The sequence below is a fragment of the Amblyraja radiata genome, chromosome 6 (genome assembly GCF_010909765.2).
Source record: "Amblyraja radiata isolate CabotCenter1 chromosome 6, sAmbRad1.1.pri, whole genome shotgun sequence".
Lineage (NCBI taxonomy): Eukaryota > Metazoa > Chordata > Chondrichthyes > Rajiformes > Rajidae > Amblyraja > Amblyraja radiata.
Window position 1 is genome coordinate 8186829 of NC_045961.1, and position 17142 is coordinate 8203970.

Genomic DNA, 17142 nt, shown 5'->3' on the forward strand with positions numbered 1-17142 from the left:
TCGGGTAGCGTTAATGCGCGGGGATCGCTGGTCGGCACAGACCCGGTGAGCCGAAGGGCCTGTTTCCGTGCTGTAGGTCTATCCTAGTAAACTAAACTAAAGAAGGAAAAGATTAAACTAATTGTCGTTCAAACTGGCAATGGAATAATAAAATTCTGGCAGCAGCATAGAAGGGCCCTATCTAATCACAAAGATAAAGTATAAAAAACAAAATATCATAAATTAATAACCCCAATATTGTTTCAAAGTCCTTAGTCCTTAGTTCAATCAAAGACACTTGTATCCATCCCTCCCCCTTCCCAGTTCCCCGACCGGTCTGACTGTCCTCCTGATTAAATTTTATTTGTGTCTGCTTCGGTGTCAGCTTCTCCTGGCTAACATTATTCTATTCTACATTTTCCTTGTTTCTCACCCTCTTTGATGTCTCATTTTCACACCGTACCCTTCCTTATCTTTGTATTATACACTCTGGAGTTTTGAAGGATGAGAGAGGGGTTCTTAATGAAATGTATAAGATTATTAAGGGTTTGGACACGCTAGAGGCGTTCCCGGTGTTGGGGGAGTCCAGAACCAGGGGCCACAGTTTAAGAGTAAAGGGTAAGCCATTTAGAACGGAGACGAGGAAACACTTTTTCACACAGAGAGTTGTGAGTCTGTGGAATTCGGTGGAGTGGGCCATTCGGCCCTTCGAGCCAGCACCGCCATTCAATGTGATCATGGCTGATCATCCCCAATCAGTACCCCGTTCCTGCCTTCTCCCCATATCCACCTGACTCCGCTATCTTTAAGAGCCCTATCTAGCTTTCTCTTAAATCCATCCAGAGAACCGGCCTCCACCTGAGGCAGAGAATTGCACAGACTCACAACTCTCTGTGAGGAAAAAGTGTTTCCTCATCTCCGTTCTGAATGGTAGGCCGTTTAAGAAACATTTGGACAGGTACATAGATAGGACAGGTTTGGAGGGATATGGACCAAGCGCAGGCAGGTGGGACTAGTGTAGATGGGGCATATTAGCCGGTGTGGGCAAGTTGGGACGAAGGGCCTGTTTCCACGCTGAATGACTCTGTCTGTAACTCGCGCTGTCTGTCGCCATTGGCTGCATGTTTAAGGTGAGGAGCAAGAGGGGTTCAGAGAATGCATCAATCTTTGGACCACGTGCTGGGTGTGAGTGATATAGATGTTTACTGACATCGTGTGTACCGAAGATAAAGAGAAAAGTTTTTGTTTGCATGCTTTTCAATCTAATCTGATAGTATTAATAAATCAGATAATAATTACAAACAAGCCAAACTCAAGCACAGCAGGTAGAGCGAAGAGAGAGAGATACAGAGTTCTTAAGAAAGAACTGCAGATGCTGGAAAATCGAAGGGAGACAAAAATGCTGGAGAAACTCAGCGGGTGAGGCAGCATCTATGGAGCGAAGGAAATAGGCGACGTTTTGGGTCGAGACCCTTCTTCAGACTGATGTGGGGGTGGGGAAGAAGAAAGGAAGAGGTGGAGCCAGTGGGCTGAGGGGGAGCTGGGAAGGGGAGGGGAAAGCAGGGACTACCTGAAATTGGAGAAGTCAATGTTCATACCGCTGGGGTGTAAACTGCCCAAAGGAAATATGAGGTGGTGTTCCTCCAGCACAGAATATAGTTCTCAGCTTTGCAGCACAGCAGTGGTGCACCGGTATAGATGCTGCCGCACAGCGCCAGAGACACAGATTCAATCCTGACCACGGGTGCTGTCTGTACATAGAAACATAGAAAATAGGTGCAGGAGGAGGCCATTCAGCCCTTCGAGCCAGCACCGCCATTCATTGTGATCATGGCTGATCGTCCCCTATCAATAACCCGTGCCTGCCTTCTACCCATATCCCTTGACTCCACTAGCCCCTAGAGCTCTATCTAACTCTCTCTTAAATCCATCCAGTGACTTGGCCTCCACTGCCCTCTGTGGCAGGGAATTCCATAAATTCACAACTCTCTGGGTGAAAACGTTTTTTTCTCACCTTACAGTCTTAAATGACCTCCCCTTTATTCTAAGACTGTGGCCCCTGGTTCTGGACTCGCCCAACATTGGGAACATTTTTCCTGCATCTAGCTTGTCCAGTCCTTTTATAATTTTATATGTTTCTATAAGACCCCGCCCCCTCATCCTTCAAACTCCAGTGAATACAAGCCCAGTCTTTTCAATCTTTCCTCATATGACAGTCCCGCCATCCCAGGAATCAATCTCGTGAACCTACGCTGCACTGCCTCAATCACAAGGATGTCCTTCCTCAAATTAGGAGACCAAAACTGTACACAATAATCCAGATGTGATCTCACCAGAGCCCTATACAACTGCAGAAGAACCTCTTTACTCCTATACTGAAATCCTCTTGTTATGAAGGCCAACATTCCATTAGCTTCCATTCCATGAGTCTGAAGAAGGGTTTCGGCCCGAAACGTCGCCTATTTCCTTCGCTCCATAGATGCTGCTGCACCCGCTGAGTTTCCCCAGCAATTTTGTGTACCATTCCATTAGCTTTCTTCACTGCCTGCTGTACCTGTAAGCCAATTTACAGGTACAGGTACTAGAGTTTGTATGTTCTCCCCGTGACCTGCGTGGGTTTTCTCCGAGATCTTCGGTTTCCTCCCACACTACAAAGACATAGGTTGTTTGTAGGTTTATTGGCAGGGTATAAAATATAAGTGTAAATTGTCCTTGGAATGCTGCGATCGCTGGTTGGTGCGGACTCTGTGGGCCGAAGGGCCTGTTTCCACTCTGTATTTCTAAACTAAATTAAACTAAGCTTAAAGTTCCAGGGACAAAGTCCAATGTCCGCAATGGGGTAGAGGTGAATCGGACAGTACCCTAGCTTATGGTTCAGAAACCTGATAACAGAGGGGAAGAATCTGCTCCAGAGTGGTGGTGCGCGCTTTCAAGCTTCTGAACCTTCTGCCCAAGACGAGCAGGGAGGAGAAGGAATGACCGGGGTGGGACAGGGACAAGTCTTTAATGATGTTGGCTGCTTTCCCGAGGCAGGGTGAATTGTAGATGGAGTCGGTGGTGGGGAGTGTGGTCTGTGTGATGGACTGGGCTACATCTAAACTGGTGATTGAGGCAGTGCAGCGTAGGTTCACGAGATTGATCCCTGGGATGGCGGGACTGTCATATGAGGAAAGATTGAAAAGACTAGGCTTGTATTCACTGGAGTTTAGAAGGATGAGGGGCAAATCTTATAGAAACATATAAAATTATAAAAGGACTGGACAAGCTAGATGCAGGAAAAATGTTCCCAATGTTGGGCGAGTCCAGAACCAGGGGCCACAGTCTTGGAATAAAGGGGAGGTCATTTAAGACTGGGGTGAGAAAAACTTTTTCTCCCAGAGAGTTGTGAATTTGTGGAATTCCCTGCCACAGAGGGCAGTGGAGGCCAAGTCACTGGATGGATTTAAGAGAGAGTTAGATAGAGCTCTAGGGGCTAGTGGAGTCAAGGGATATGGGGAGAAGGCAGGCACGGGTTATTGATTGGGGACGATCAGCCATGATCACAATGAATGGTGGTGCTGGCTCGAAGGGCCGAATGGCCTCCTGCTGCACCTATTGTCTATGTTTCTATCTAGAATGGTGGGGAGTGTGGTCTGTGTGATGGGCTGGGCTGCATCCACAACTCTGCAATTTCTTGTGGCCTTGGGCAGAGCTGGTTCAGAACCATGCAGTGATGTGATCCAGCAGAATGCTTTCTCTGGTGCATCTGTAGAAATATAGTTGAGTTTAGCTTATTGTCACGTGTACCGAGGTAAAGTGAAAAGCTTTTGTTGTGTTTAAGAAAGAACTGCAGATGCTGGAAAAATCCAAGGTAGACAAAAATGCTGGAGAAACTCAGATGGGTGAGGCAGCAGCTATGGAGATTACAATCAAGCCGTCCCACAGTGTGCAGATACAGGATCAAGGGAATAACATGAATAACATTTTACGCAAGGTAAAATCCATTCAAAGATAGTCCGACTGTCTTCACTGAGGTGGATGCTAGACTGGCTCTCAGTCTGAAGAAGGGTCTCGACCTGAAACGTCACCCATTCCTTCTCTCCAGAGAAGCTGCCCGTCCCGTTGAGTTACTCCAGCATTCTGTGTCTATCTCCGATTTAAACCAGCATCTGCAGTTCCTTCACACACACAAACACACACACACACACACACACACACACACACACACACACACACACACACACACACACACACACACACACACACACACACACACAACACACACACACACACACACACACACACACACAGACACACACACAGACACACACACAGACACACACACACACACACACAGACACACACACACACACAGACACACACACACACAGACACACACACAGACACACACACAGACACACACACACACACACACACAGACACACACACAGACACACACACAGACACACACACACACACACACACACACACACACACACACACACACACACACACACACACACACACACAGACACACACACACACAGACACACACACACACAGACACACACACACACAGACACACACACAGACACACACACATAGACACACACACACACACAGACACACACACACACAGACACACACACACACACACAGGCACACAGACCTCTGGTTGTTTAAGAAAGAACTGCAGATGCTGGAAAAATCAAAGGTAGACAAAAATGCTGGAGAAACTCAGCGAGTGAGGCAGCATCTATGGAGAGAAGGAATAGGTGACATTTCGGGTCGAGACTCTCTGGTTGTTGGTAGGATGGCTTTGCAAGTGTTTGGAGATGTGAAGTTTCCTCGGTAGGAAGAGGCGTTGCTGCTTTCTTGGCCCTCACAACGACCCTTAGAAACAGGCCCACCGAGCCCGCACCGACCAGCGGTCCCTGCACACTAACACTGTCCCACGCACACTAGGGACATTCTTACATTCATACCAGGCCAATTAACCTACTAACCTGCACGTCTTTGGAGTGTGGGAGGAAACCGAAGATCTCAGAGACAACCCACGCAGGTCACGGGGAGAAGGTGCAAACTCCGTACGGACAGCACCCATAGTTAGGATCGAACCCGGGTCTCTGTCGCTGTGCCACCGTGAAGTCATGTTGGTGACTATGGGTCCCTTGGTCCACTGAGGTCACACAGACCATCTGGCACCTAATTTGCATACCACACCCTCCACCCACCTCCACTGAAGCAGCCTGTGAACCTACCACAGAGTGGAAACAGGCCCTTCGGCCCAACTTGTCCACACTGACCAACACGCCCCACGAAACATATAAGATTATTAAAGGTTTGGACACGCTAGAGGCAGGAAACATGTTCCCGATGCTGGGGGAGTCCAGAACCAGGGGTCACACAGCTTAAGAATAAGGGGTAGGCCATTTAGAACGGAGATGAGGAAAAATGGTTTCACACAGAGTTGTGAGTCTGTGGAATTCTCTGCCTCAAAAGAGAGTGGAGGCCAATTCACTGGATGTTTTCAAGAGAGAGCTAGATAGGGCTCTTAAAGATAGCGGAGTCAAGGGGTGTGGGGAGAAGGCAGGAACGGGGTACTGATTGTGGATGATCAGCCATGATCACAGTGAATGGCAGTGCTGGCTCGAAGGGCTGAATGGCTTACTCCTGCACCTATTGTCTACATTAGTCCCACCTGCCTGCGTTTGGCCCATATCCCTCCAATCCTGTCCTATCCATGTACCTGTGTAAATGTTTCTTAAGCGTTGGGATAGTCCCAGCCTCAACTGCCTCCTCTGGCAGCTTGTTCCATACACCCACCACCCTTTGTTTGGAAAAAGTTGCCCCTCGGCTTCCGATCAAATCTTTTCCCCTCGCCTTAAACCTTCCCCTACCCTGGGCAAGAGACTCTGTGCATCTATCCAATCTATTCCCCTCATGATTTTGTACCCTCCCATTTGGGATATAAGAGCTCAATGTGAGAACGTGCAAACTCCACTCAGTCATCATCAGCAGCTAGGATCAACCCCGGGGTCTCCGGAGTGGCGAGGCAGCAGCTCTACCAGCTGTGCCGCCTAGCAGCACAAATTGGATTGACGAAGATGTAGCCAATTAAAGCTTTTCTTCTCCACCTCGGTGTTCTAGCAAGGACAAGATGGGCTGAATGGACTCTTGTCCCGTGCTGTGCGCAGACAACATCCCTAGTCAGGATGCAACCCGGGTCTCTGCCACAGAAAGGCAGCAGCTCCTAAGATCATAAGGGATACCAGCAGAAAGCTAATGGAATGATGGCCTTCATAACAAGAGGATTTCAGTATAGGAGTAGAGAGGTTCTTCTGCAGTTGTATAGGGCTCTGGTGAGACCACATCTAGAGTATTGTGTACAGTTTTGATCTCCTAATTTGAGGAAGAACATCCTTGTGATTGGGGCAGTGCAGCGTAGGTTCACGAGATTGATCCCTGGGATGGCGGGACTGTCATATGAGGAAAGATTGAAAAGACTAGGCTTGTATTCACTGGAGTTTAGAAGGATGAGGGGGTTCTTGTAGAAACATATAAAATTATAAAAGGACTGGACAAGCTAGATGCAGGAAAAATGTTCCCAATGTTGGGCGAGTCCAGAACCAGGGGCCACAGTCTTAGAATAAAGGGGAGGCCATTTAAGACAGAGGTGAGAAAAAATGTTTTCACCCAGAGAGTTGTGAATTTATGGAATTCCCTGCCACAGAGGGCAGTGGAGGCCAAGTCACTGGATGGATTTAAGAGAGAGTTAGATAGAGCTCTAGGGGCTAGCGGAGTCAGGGGATATGGGGAGAAGGCAGGAACGGGTTACTGATTGGGGACGATCAGCCATGATCACAATGAATGGCGGTGCTGGCTCGAAGGGCCGAATGGCCTACTCCTGCACCTATTTTCCATGTTTCTATTTCAAATTAGGTCATTCGGCCCATCGAGTCTACTTCGTCATTCAATCATGGCTGATCTAGCTCTCCCTCCGAACCGCATTCTCCTGCCTTCTCCCCATAACCTCAGACACCCGTACTAATCAAGAATCTATCCATCTCTGCCTTAAAAATATCCACTGACTTGGCCTCCACAGCCTTCCGTGGCGATGAATTCCACAGATTCACCACCCTCTGGCTAAAGAAATTCCTCCTCATCTCCTTATTCACTATCATTCCCTAATTCCGAGGCTGTGCCCTCTGGTCTGAGACTCTCCCACTGGTGGAAACATCCTCTCCACATCCGCACTCTATCCAGGCCTTCCAGTGGGACGGCCTGGTTCTGTGCTATACTTTCCAATCCAATCCCCAATCGCGGTTCCCTTGGCAACGGTTTGATCCCGTGAAATAAAAATCTGCTCACTTGTTGTAATCTGTGTCACTGAACCCGACCCCCTTCCAGTGCAAGTTAATAATTCCACCGCTCCGCATACAAGAAGCATTAAAATATGGAGCTACATGCAAAACATGATTCCTTTTCCTGGGCCTCCTCCATGGCCAGAGTGAGGCCCACTGCAAATTGGAGGAGAAGCACCTCATATTTCGCTTGGGTAGTTTACACCCCAGCGGTATGAACATTGACCTCCAATTTCAGGTAGTCCCTGCTTTCTCCCTCCTACCCCTCCCCTTCCCAGCTCTCCCACAGCCCACTGTCTCCGCCTCTTCCTTTCTTCTTCCCCCCCTCCTCCCACACTCTAAAAACGTACAGGTTTGTAGGTTAATTGGCTTTGGTAAAATTGTAAAATTGACCCTAGTGTGTGCAGGATAGCATTAGTGTTGTCGGTGCGAACCCGATGGGCCGAATGGCCTGTTTCCCAGCTGTATCTCTAAATTAAGCTAAGCTAAATATCTATCTAGAATGTTTGGGGTGAGGGGGTGGAGGGAACAAGGAATACTAATCCAACCCTTAGAGTCATAGTCATACAACAGAGAAACAGGTCCATCGGCCCATCTTGCCCATGCCGACCAACATGCCCCGTCTACGCGAGTCCCATCGGCCTGCATTTGGTCCATATTCCTCCGTCATCTCGTGTAGACACAAAATGGCGCAGTAACTAAACGAGTCGGGCAGCATCTCTGGAGAAAAAGAATAGGTGACGTTTCCTATCGAGACCCTTCTTCATCTGCACACTAACGCTATCCTACACGCACTTGGGACAGTTTCAGGTAGTCCCTGCTTTCTCCCTCCTTCCCCTCCCCTTCCCAGCTCTCCCACAGCCCACTGTCTCCGCCTCTTCCTTTCTTCTTCCCCCCCCCCACATCAGTCTGAAGAAGGGTCTCGACCCGAAACGTCACCTATTCCTTCGCTCCATAGATGCTGCCTCACCCGCTGAGTTTCTCCAGCATTTTGTCTACCTTTTCAACCCAGGGTCCTCATAAACTCAGGAGGAGGCCCTTTGGCCCATTGTGTCCATGCTAGCTTGTACCCCAATCCTAATTCTCCTGCTATTCTTCCTTCTCACCCATGCTTCCCACTTTTCCTCTCTGATTCCATCACTTAGCCAACATACTATAGAGACTATGATCCATGACCATAGGAAGCATGTTATCGGGATGCATCAGAGCACGGTTTGGGAACGGCTCCATCCAAGACCCGCAGGAGATTGCAGCGAATTGTGGACGCAGCCCAGACCATCGCACAAACCAACCTCCCTTCCATTGACTCCATCTACACCTCACGCTGCCTCGGCAAGGCCAGCAGCATCATCAAGGACCAGTCTCACCCCCGGCCTCTCCCTCCTCTCCCCTCTCCCGTCGGGCCAAGAGGTACAGAAGTGTGAAAACCCACACCTCCAGATTCGGGATCAGTTTCTTCCCAGCTGTAATAAGAGATGGGAGTAGAATTAGGCCTTTCGGCCCATCAAGTCTACTCTGCCATTCGATCATGGCTGATCTATCTCTCCCTCCTAACCCCATTCTCCTGCCTTCTCCCCATAACCTCTGACACCTGACTAATCAAGAATCTATCTCTGCCTTAAAAATATCCACTGACTTGACCTCCACAGTCTGTGGCAAAGAATTCCACAGATTCACCACCCTCTGACTATAAAAAAAAATGTCTCCCGATCTCCTTCCTAAATGAATGTCCTTTAATTCTGAGTCAGAATAAAATACATGATTACAGTCGCACTGTTACAGTGTTTAGATACATGATAAGGGAACAATGTTTAGTGCAAGGTAAAGCCAGTAAAGTCTGATCAAAGATAGTCCGAGGGTCACCAATGAGGTAGATAGTAGTTCAGGACCACTCTCTAGTTTGTGAGGGGATGATTCTGTTGCCGGATAGCAGCTGGGAAGAAACTGCCCTTGAATCTGAATCTGGAGCATTGGAGGAGCAGCACCTCATATTTCACTTGGGTAGTTTATACCCCAGCGGTATGAACATTCTCCAATTTCAGGTAGTCCTTGCTTTCTCCCTCCTTCCCCTCCCTTTCCCAGCTCTCCCACACAGCCCACTGTCTCCGCCTCTTCCTTTCCTCTCCCCACCCCTACATCAGTCTGAAGAAGGGTCTCGACCCGAAACCTCACCTATTCCTTCGCTCCATAGATGCTGCCTCGCCCGCTGAGTTTCTCCAGCATTTTTGCCAACCCTAAATCTGGAGGTGTGCGTTTGTTTTCACACTTCTGTACCTGTTGCCTGAGGGGAGAGGAGGGAGTGACCGGGGTGAGACTGGTCCTTGCGATGGTGATGGGTGAATGGAAAATATGAGAAGCATTGAGAGGGTGGACAGACGCTCTTCCCCAGGGTGGTGATGTCAAAGACTAGAGGGCTTAGGTTTTGGCTGAGAGGGGCAAAGTTCAAAGGAGATGTGTTAGTTTGATATTGACCTGAACCATCATGGGTGGTAACCAAAGCATCTGGAGGAAACCCACGCGGTCACGGGGAGAACGTACAAACTCCACACAGACAGCACCCGTGGTCATGATCAAGCCCGGGTCTTTGGTGCTGTGAGGCAGCAACTCTACCGCTGTGCCACCGTTGATACCTAGACTTGCAGACCAGGTGAATAAAAGATTGCTGGATCAAATTCTCAAGGAGAGGAATAACCTCGAATAATAGAGGGTCCCTACACGAAACGTCACCTATCCATGTTCTCCACAGATGCTGCCTGACCCGCTGAGTTACTCCAGCACTCTGAAACGTCACCTACCCATGTTCTCCACAGATGCTGCCTGACCCACTGAGTTACTCCAGCACTCTGTGAAACGTCACCTATCCATGTTCTCCACAGATGCTGCCTGACCCACTGAGTTACTCCAGCACTCTGTGAAACGTCACCTATCCATGTTCTCCACAGATGCTGCCTGACCCGCTGAGTTACTCCAGCACTCTGTGAAACGTCACCTATCCATGTTCTCCACAGATGCTGCCTGACCCGCTGAGTAACTCCAGCACTCTGTGAAACGTCACCTATCCATGTTCTCCACAGATGCTGCCTGACCCGCTGAGTTACTCCAGCACTCTGTGTCCTCTTGTTCCTCAGCAGTTTCCTTTGCTGTAATGGTACTATTTTCTAAGTGTATAGTTATGGGCCCGTCCCACTTAGACGACTCTTTAGGCGACTAGTTTTAATGGAATTCACCTACGACAGCAAACATTGTCGCCACCGTCGCAGAAATATTTTCAACATGTTGAAAAATTCTGCGGCAGTTGCCTGTAGTCGCCCAAAAAATTGCCTAAGTGGGACTGCCCCATTTGGGAATCTTAGTGATACAGTGTGGAAACAGGCCCTTTGGCCCAATTTGTCCACACTGGCCAACAATGTCCCAGCTACACTAGTCCCATCTGCCTGCGCTTGGCCCATATCCCTCCAAACCTGTCCTATCCTTGTACCTGTACAACTGTTTCTTAAACATTGGGATAGTCCCAGCCTCAGCTACCTCCTCTGGCAGCTCATTCCATACACCCCCCACCCTCTGTGTGGAAAAAGCTCTGCCTCCGGGTCCTATTAAATCTTTTCCCCGTCACCTTAAGCCCATGTCCTCTGGTGTTATGCGAAGACTGCTGGTAGTAATACTACGTCATCTAACCAGTGTTTGGGAAGACAATATTGGATTAATTCCCTGTGACATCTGATGCAATAATGCAGGGGTGGGCAACCTTGTTCTGCATGGGGGCCGGGACGCATGTCTGTGAGCGGATGGCGGGCCACATCTATCACGTGTACACATGGATCCCTCCCCCATCCCGCCCCGGCTGGCAGGCGTCAAATCACGTGTTTACGGAAGGTCGACACAAGATGCTGGAGAAACTCAGCGGGTGAGGCAGCCTCGTGCAATCCTCGCATGTCTCCAACATTTTTGTCGACCTTCGATTTTTCCAGCATCTGCAGTTCTTTCTTAAACGTGTTCACAGAAGGTGCGCGGGCGGCCGTGCCGGCGGTACCGGATGCGGTACGGACAGAGCTCGGTGGCGCTCGGCGGGCCGGTTGATTATGGGGGGGGGGGGGGGGGGGGGGGAAATCGGCCTGCGTGCCGGATTGACAATAGGCCATTCAGCCCTTCGAGCCAGCACCGCCATTCAAAGTGATCATGGCTGATCATCCCCAATCAGTACCCCGTTCCTGCCTTCTCCCCATATCCCCTGACTCCACTATCTTTAAGAGCCCTATCTAGCTCTCTCTTGAAAGTATGCAGAGAACCGGCCTCCACCGCCCTCTGAGGCAGAGAATTCCACAGACTCACCACTCTCTGCGTGAAAAAGTGTTTCCTCGTCTCCGTTCTAAATGGCTTACTCCTTATTCTTAAATGATTTTAAGGATGATTTTGGGTTATGGGCCGTGTTTGGCCCGGGGGCCAGAGGTTGCCGGCCCCTGTAATAGAAGGTGTAGTGACATGACCCTAACCATTTTGTTCTGCACAAACTCACTACAATGCCTCTGGAGGCAGGAACTGCAGATGCTGGTTTAAACCGATCGTCTTGCTGAACACCTTCGATCAGACCGCCTGGACTTACCTGATCCCCCAGTTGCCAAACACTTTAATTCCCCCTTCCCATTCCTACGCTGGCCTTTCTGTCCTGGGCCTCCTGACCTTGTCGGAGCGAGGCCAAACGCAAATCGGAGGAACAGAGTTGTTGCCTGACCTGCTGAGTTACTCCAGCATTTAGAGTATTGGGGTGATACAGAGTGGAAACAGGCCCATCGGCCCAACTTGCCCACACTGGCCAACAATGTTTCCACTAGCGGGAGAGTCTCAGCCTAGAGGTCACAGCCTCAGAATTAAAGGACGTTCTTTTAGGAAGGAGATGAGGAGAAGTTTCTTTAGTCAGAGGGTGGTGAATCTGTGGAATTCTTTGCCACAGAAGGCTGTGGAGGCCAAGTCTGGGTATTTTTAAGGCAGAGATCTATAGATTTTTGATTAGTTCGGGTGTCGGGGGTTATGGGGAGAAAGCAGGAGAATGGGGTTAGGAGGGAGAGTTTGATCAGCCATGATTGAATGACGGAGTAGGCTTTATGGGCCGAATGGCTTAATTCTACTCCTATCACTTATGATCTTATAACAGCATCTCATATTTCGCTTGAGCAGTCTACAACCCAGTGGTATGACTTGGATTTCTCTAACATTAAGTAACCCTTGGACACCCCCCCCCACCCACGTCGTGCCAGCTTCAAAGTCATCTTGCTGAGTCTCATTGTCTGTAGCTGTTCTCACCTGACAAACAGCTAACAATCACCTGTTTCCTTTATCATTACTTCTTGTATATCTTTCATTCCACGAGTAGTATCTCTACTGAATAAATAAAAGTCTGTAGCCTCCTTTTCCTCTGCTATTTTATTTCATTCACATGTTTTATCATTCACATGTTTTATCATTAATGTTTTATGTTTTATTCTTATTTTTTTTTACTGTATGTCGTGATACTTGCGAGTGGAGCACCAAGGCAAATTCCTTGTATGTGAACATACTTGGCCTATAAACATAGAAACATAGAAAATAGGTGCAGGAGTAGGCCATTCGGCCCTTCGAGCCTGCACCGCCATTCAATATGATCATGGCTGATCATCCAACTCAGTATCCCATCCCTGCCTTCTCTCCATACCCCCTGATCCCTTTAGCCACAAGGGCCACATCTAACTCCCTCTTAAATATAGCCAATGAACTGGCCTCAACTACCTTCTGTGGCAGAGAATTCCACAGATTCACCACTCTCTGTGTAAAAAATGATTTTCTCATCTCGATCCTAAAGGATTTCCCCTTTATCCTTAAACTGTGACCCCTTGTTCTGGACTTCCCCAACATCAGGAACAATCTTCCTGCATCTAGCCTGTCCAACCCCTTAAGAATTTTGTAAGTTTCTATAAGCTTGTTCATTCATTCATTCTTTTGTTCTGTATCTCTTTACATCACCGTCTATATCAGGAGGTCGGCAACCTACGGCCCCTGGGCCGAATGTGGTCCGTAACCCGAGATATCCGGCCTGCAAGCGTGTTTTTTTTGTTGTTTTTTTTTTACCCGTAATTATCCGCTCGCCGACTTCCATCATCTCCAGTACCTCCCGAGGCCGCGTCGCGCAGGCGTGGTGACACAAGGACGCAAGGAGGCCTGCGCCGGCGGCCGCAATGGCGGAGCCGTCGAGCGGGCCCGAGCGCCGAGCTCTGGCTGTACCGCATCCTGCGCAAAGCCGCCGGCACGGCAGCGCTCGCACCTTCTGTGTCTGGGCTTCACATCACGACAGATGGCACAATGGGCTAAGTGTTCGGCTGGCGACCGGAAGGTAGCCGGTTCGAATCCCGCTTGGAGTGCATACTGTCGTTGTGTCCTTGGGCAAGACACTTCACCCACCTTTGCCTGTGTGTGAATGTGTGTAAGTGATTGGTGGTGGTCGGAGGGGCCGTAGGTGCAGATTGGCAGCCACGCTTCCGTCAGTCTGCCCCAGGGCAACTGTGGCTACAGAAGTAGCTTACCACCACCGAGTGTGACTGAGGAGTGAATGAATAATGCGATGTAAAGCGCCTTGAGTATTAGAAAGGCGCTATATAAATCCCATCCATTATTATTATTATTACTGTGGAATTCTCTGCTTCAGAGGGCGGTGGAGGCCGGTTCTCTGGATACTTTCAAGAGAGAGCTAGATAGGGCTCTTAAAAATAGCGGAGTCAGGGAATATGGGGAGAAGGCAGGAACGGGGTACTGATTGGGGATGATCAGCCATGATCACATTGAATGGCGGTGCTGGCTCGAAGGGCCGAATGGCCTACTCCTGCACCTATTGTCTATTGTCTGTCGGAATCAAAGATCCACTCTCTGGTCTTTGGTCGGGATCGGGATTGTCAAGAGGCCGGGGACGAGTGAGTATGAGCTGCATCCTCGAAGGGGGAGTGATCCATGTGTACACGTGATAGTTGTGGCCCGCCATCCCGCTCACAGACATGCGTCCCGGTCCCAATGTAGAACAAGTTAGCCCACCCCTGGTCGATATCTCTCGTTTCCCTTTCTGCTGAATCTCAGTCTGAAGAAGGGTCTCGACCCAAAACGTCGCCTCTTCCTGCTCTCCAGAGGTGCTGCCTGTCCCGCTGAGTTACTCCAGCAATTTGTATCTATCTTCAACACCTGTGGGCTGGATGCTAAAATGGGATCTCCAATGACTCCTGTGGTCATTTCAAACACTGGCCTTGTGAGTGTACATTTTGATGACCCACCCGAGCTTATATAAGCTTTAAAAATCATTCATTCTGCTCGTCATTCTAACATGAAATGATGCAAAAGGCTTCACACTTGCGACATAGATCAGAACAGCACAGGAACAGGCTCTTCGGCCCGCAGTGTCAGTGTTTGCGTCTCATCTTCTGTGCTATTGAGGGAGTGCAGCGTAGGTTCACCAGGTTAATTCCCGGGATGGCGGGACTGTCATATGCTGAGAGAATGGAGCAGCTGGGCTTGTACACTCTGGAGTTTAGAAGGATGAGAAGGCAGATTCTCATTGAAACATATAAGATTGTTAAGGGCTTGGACACACTAGAGGCAGGAAATGTGTTCCTGATGTTGGGGGAGTCCAGAACCCGGGGCCACAGTTTAAGAATAAGGAGTAAGCCATTTAGAACGGAGACATGGAAACACTTCTTCTCACAGAGAGTGGTGAGTCTGTGGAATTCTCTGCCTCAGAGGGCGGTGGAGGCAGGTTCTCTGGATGCTTTCAAGAGAGAGCTAGATGGGACTCTTAAAGATAGCGGAGTCAGGGGATATGGGGAGAAGGCAGGAACGGGATACTGATTGGGGATGATCAGCCATGATCACATTGAATGGCGGTGCTGGCTCAAAGGGCCACATGGCCTACTCCTGCACCTATTGTCTATTGTCTATAAACCAGCATCTGCAGTTCCTTCCATACACAGCTACTTCAGCCCAAAGAAGGGTCTCGAAGGGTCACCCATTCCTTCTCTCCAGAGATGCTGCCTGTCCCGCTGAGTTACTCCAGCATTTTTACAAGTTATAGGAGTAGGCCATTCGGCCCATCGAGTCTACTATGCTATTCAATCATGGCTGATCGAAGATAGATACAAAAGCTGGAGTAACTCAGCGGGACAGACAGCACCTCTGGAGAGAAGGAATGGGCGACGTTTCGGGTCTGGGACTGTAAAATGGCGACTCTGGTTTATGGACTCTGAAGAAGGGTCTCGACCCGAGACGTCACCCATTCCATTTCTCCAGAGACGCTGCCTGTCCCGCCAAGTTACTCCAGCATTTTGTGTCTATCTTCGGTGTAAATCAGCATCTGCAGTTCCTTCCTACACAATTTTGCCCTTTTGAGCAAAAGGTACCGAAGTGTGAAAACCCACACCTCCAGATTCAGGGACAGTTTCTTCACAGCTGTTATCAGGCAACTGAACCATACTTAATAATAATAATAATAATATATTTTATTGTCATTGCACATAAGCGCAACGAGATTTGGTATGCAGCTTCCATCCGATGTCATAACTTAAATGAGACCCTCTCTCACACCTCCCGCTGCTGAAAGACTCATCCATGCCTTAATCTCCTCCCGACTGGACTATTGCAACTCACTTCTCCTTGGCATCAGCTCCACCTACATCAACCGACTCCAGCTAGTCCAGAACGCAACCGCCCGACTCATCACCCACACCAAATCCTGGCATCACATCACTCCAGTCCTCAAACAACTTCACTGGCTTCCCATCTCCCACTGGATCACCTACAAAATCCTTATCCTCACCTACAAAGCCCTCCACCATCTGGCCCCCCCCACATCTCACTGACCTCCTCTCCCCCTACCAACCCTCACGGTCCCTCAGATCCACATCAGCCGGTCTCCTCTCCATCCACAAGTCCAACCTCCGCAGTTTTGGGGACAGAGCCTTCTCCAGGGCAGCTCCCAGGCTCTGGAACTCCCTCCCCCAACTGATCCGCAATTCCGTGTCCCTCTCCATCTTCCAGTCCCGCCTCAAGACCCATCTCTTCACCTCTGCCTATCCTTAGCCCCACGTCCCCGTCCCTTTTCATCTGTGCATTAATTGCCTCATACTGTGTTTTGTATTGAATTCTGTCTTTACTTTGTGTACTAGTCATGTCTCTACTATTTATTTCATTCCCCTTACATGTTTTTCCTCGACATGCTCAATTTTTGTAAGGTGTCCTTGAGACTCTTGAAAGGCGCCCATAAATAAAATGTATTATTATTATTATTATTATTAAATAACTAATACAATTTGGATTTAGATACCCCGAGAACATGGATTGTAAAAAGAACAGTAAAATAGTCAAAACAGTTCAACAGACTAAAGTGCAGATGTGTCTGTGTGAAGTGACCATCCGAGGGAGACAGTCCAGGGGGGATGGGGGGCACTCAGCAGGGCCGGTTCAGAGCCGCTATAGCTCTGGGAATGAAGCTGTTCCTGAGTCTGGAGGTGCGGGTGTAGAAGGCCTTGTGACGTCTACCGGAGGGAAGTAGTTCGAACAGTCCGTTACAATGGTGTGAGGAGTCTTTATGGATGCTGACGGCCTTCCTGAGGCACCGTGTGTGTGGTAGATGCCCTCCAAGGCTGGTAGCTGTGTCCCAATAATCCTCTGCGCTCTGTGGACGACGCGCTGAAGAGCTCTCCTCTCCACCTCCGTACAGCTGAGATACCACACAGAGATGCCATATGTTAATATGCTCTCTGTGGTGCAGCGGTAGAACGTTGTCAGCAGCTGTTGGGGCAGACCAGTCTTTTTT

The 17142-nt window shown here is 49.2% G+C and overlaps 1 protein-coding gene across 1 annotated transcript in view; it reads left to right on the top strand.

Annotated features, from left to right (window-relative positions):
* LOC116974677 (diacylglycerol O-acyltransferase 2-like) overlaps nucleotides 1–17142 on the top strand; it is a 33737-nt gene that overhangs the window by 6530 nt on the left and 10065 nt on the right. The gene's annotated exons all lie outside the window — the stretch shown is intronic.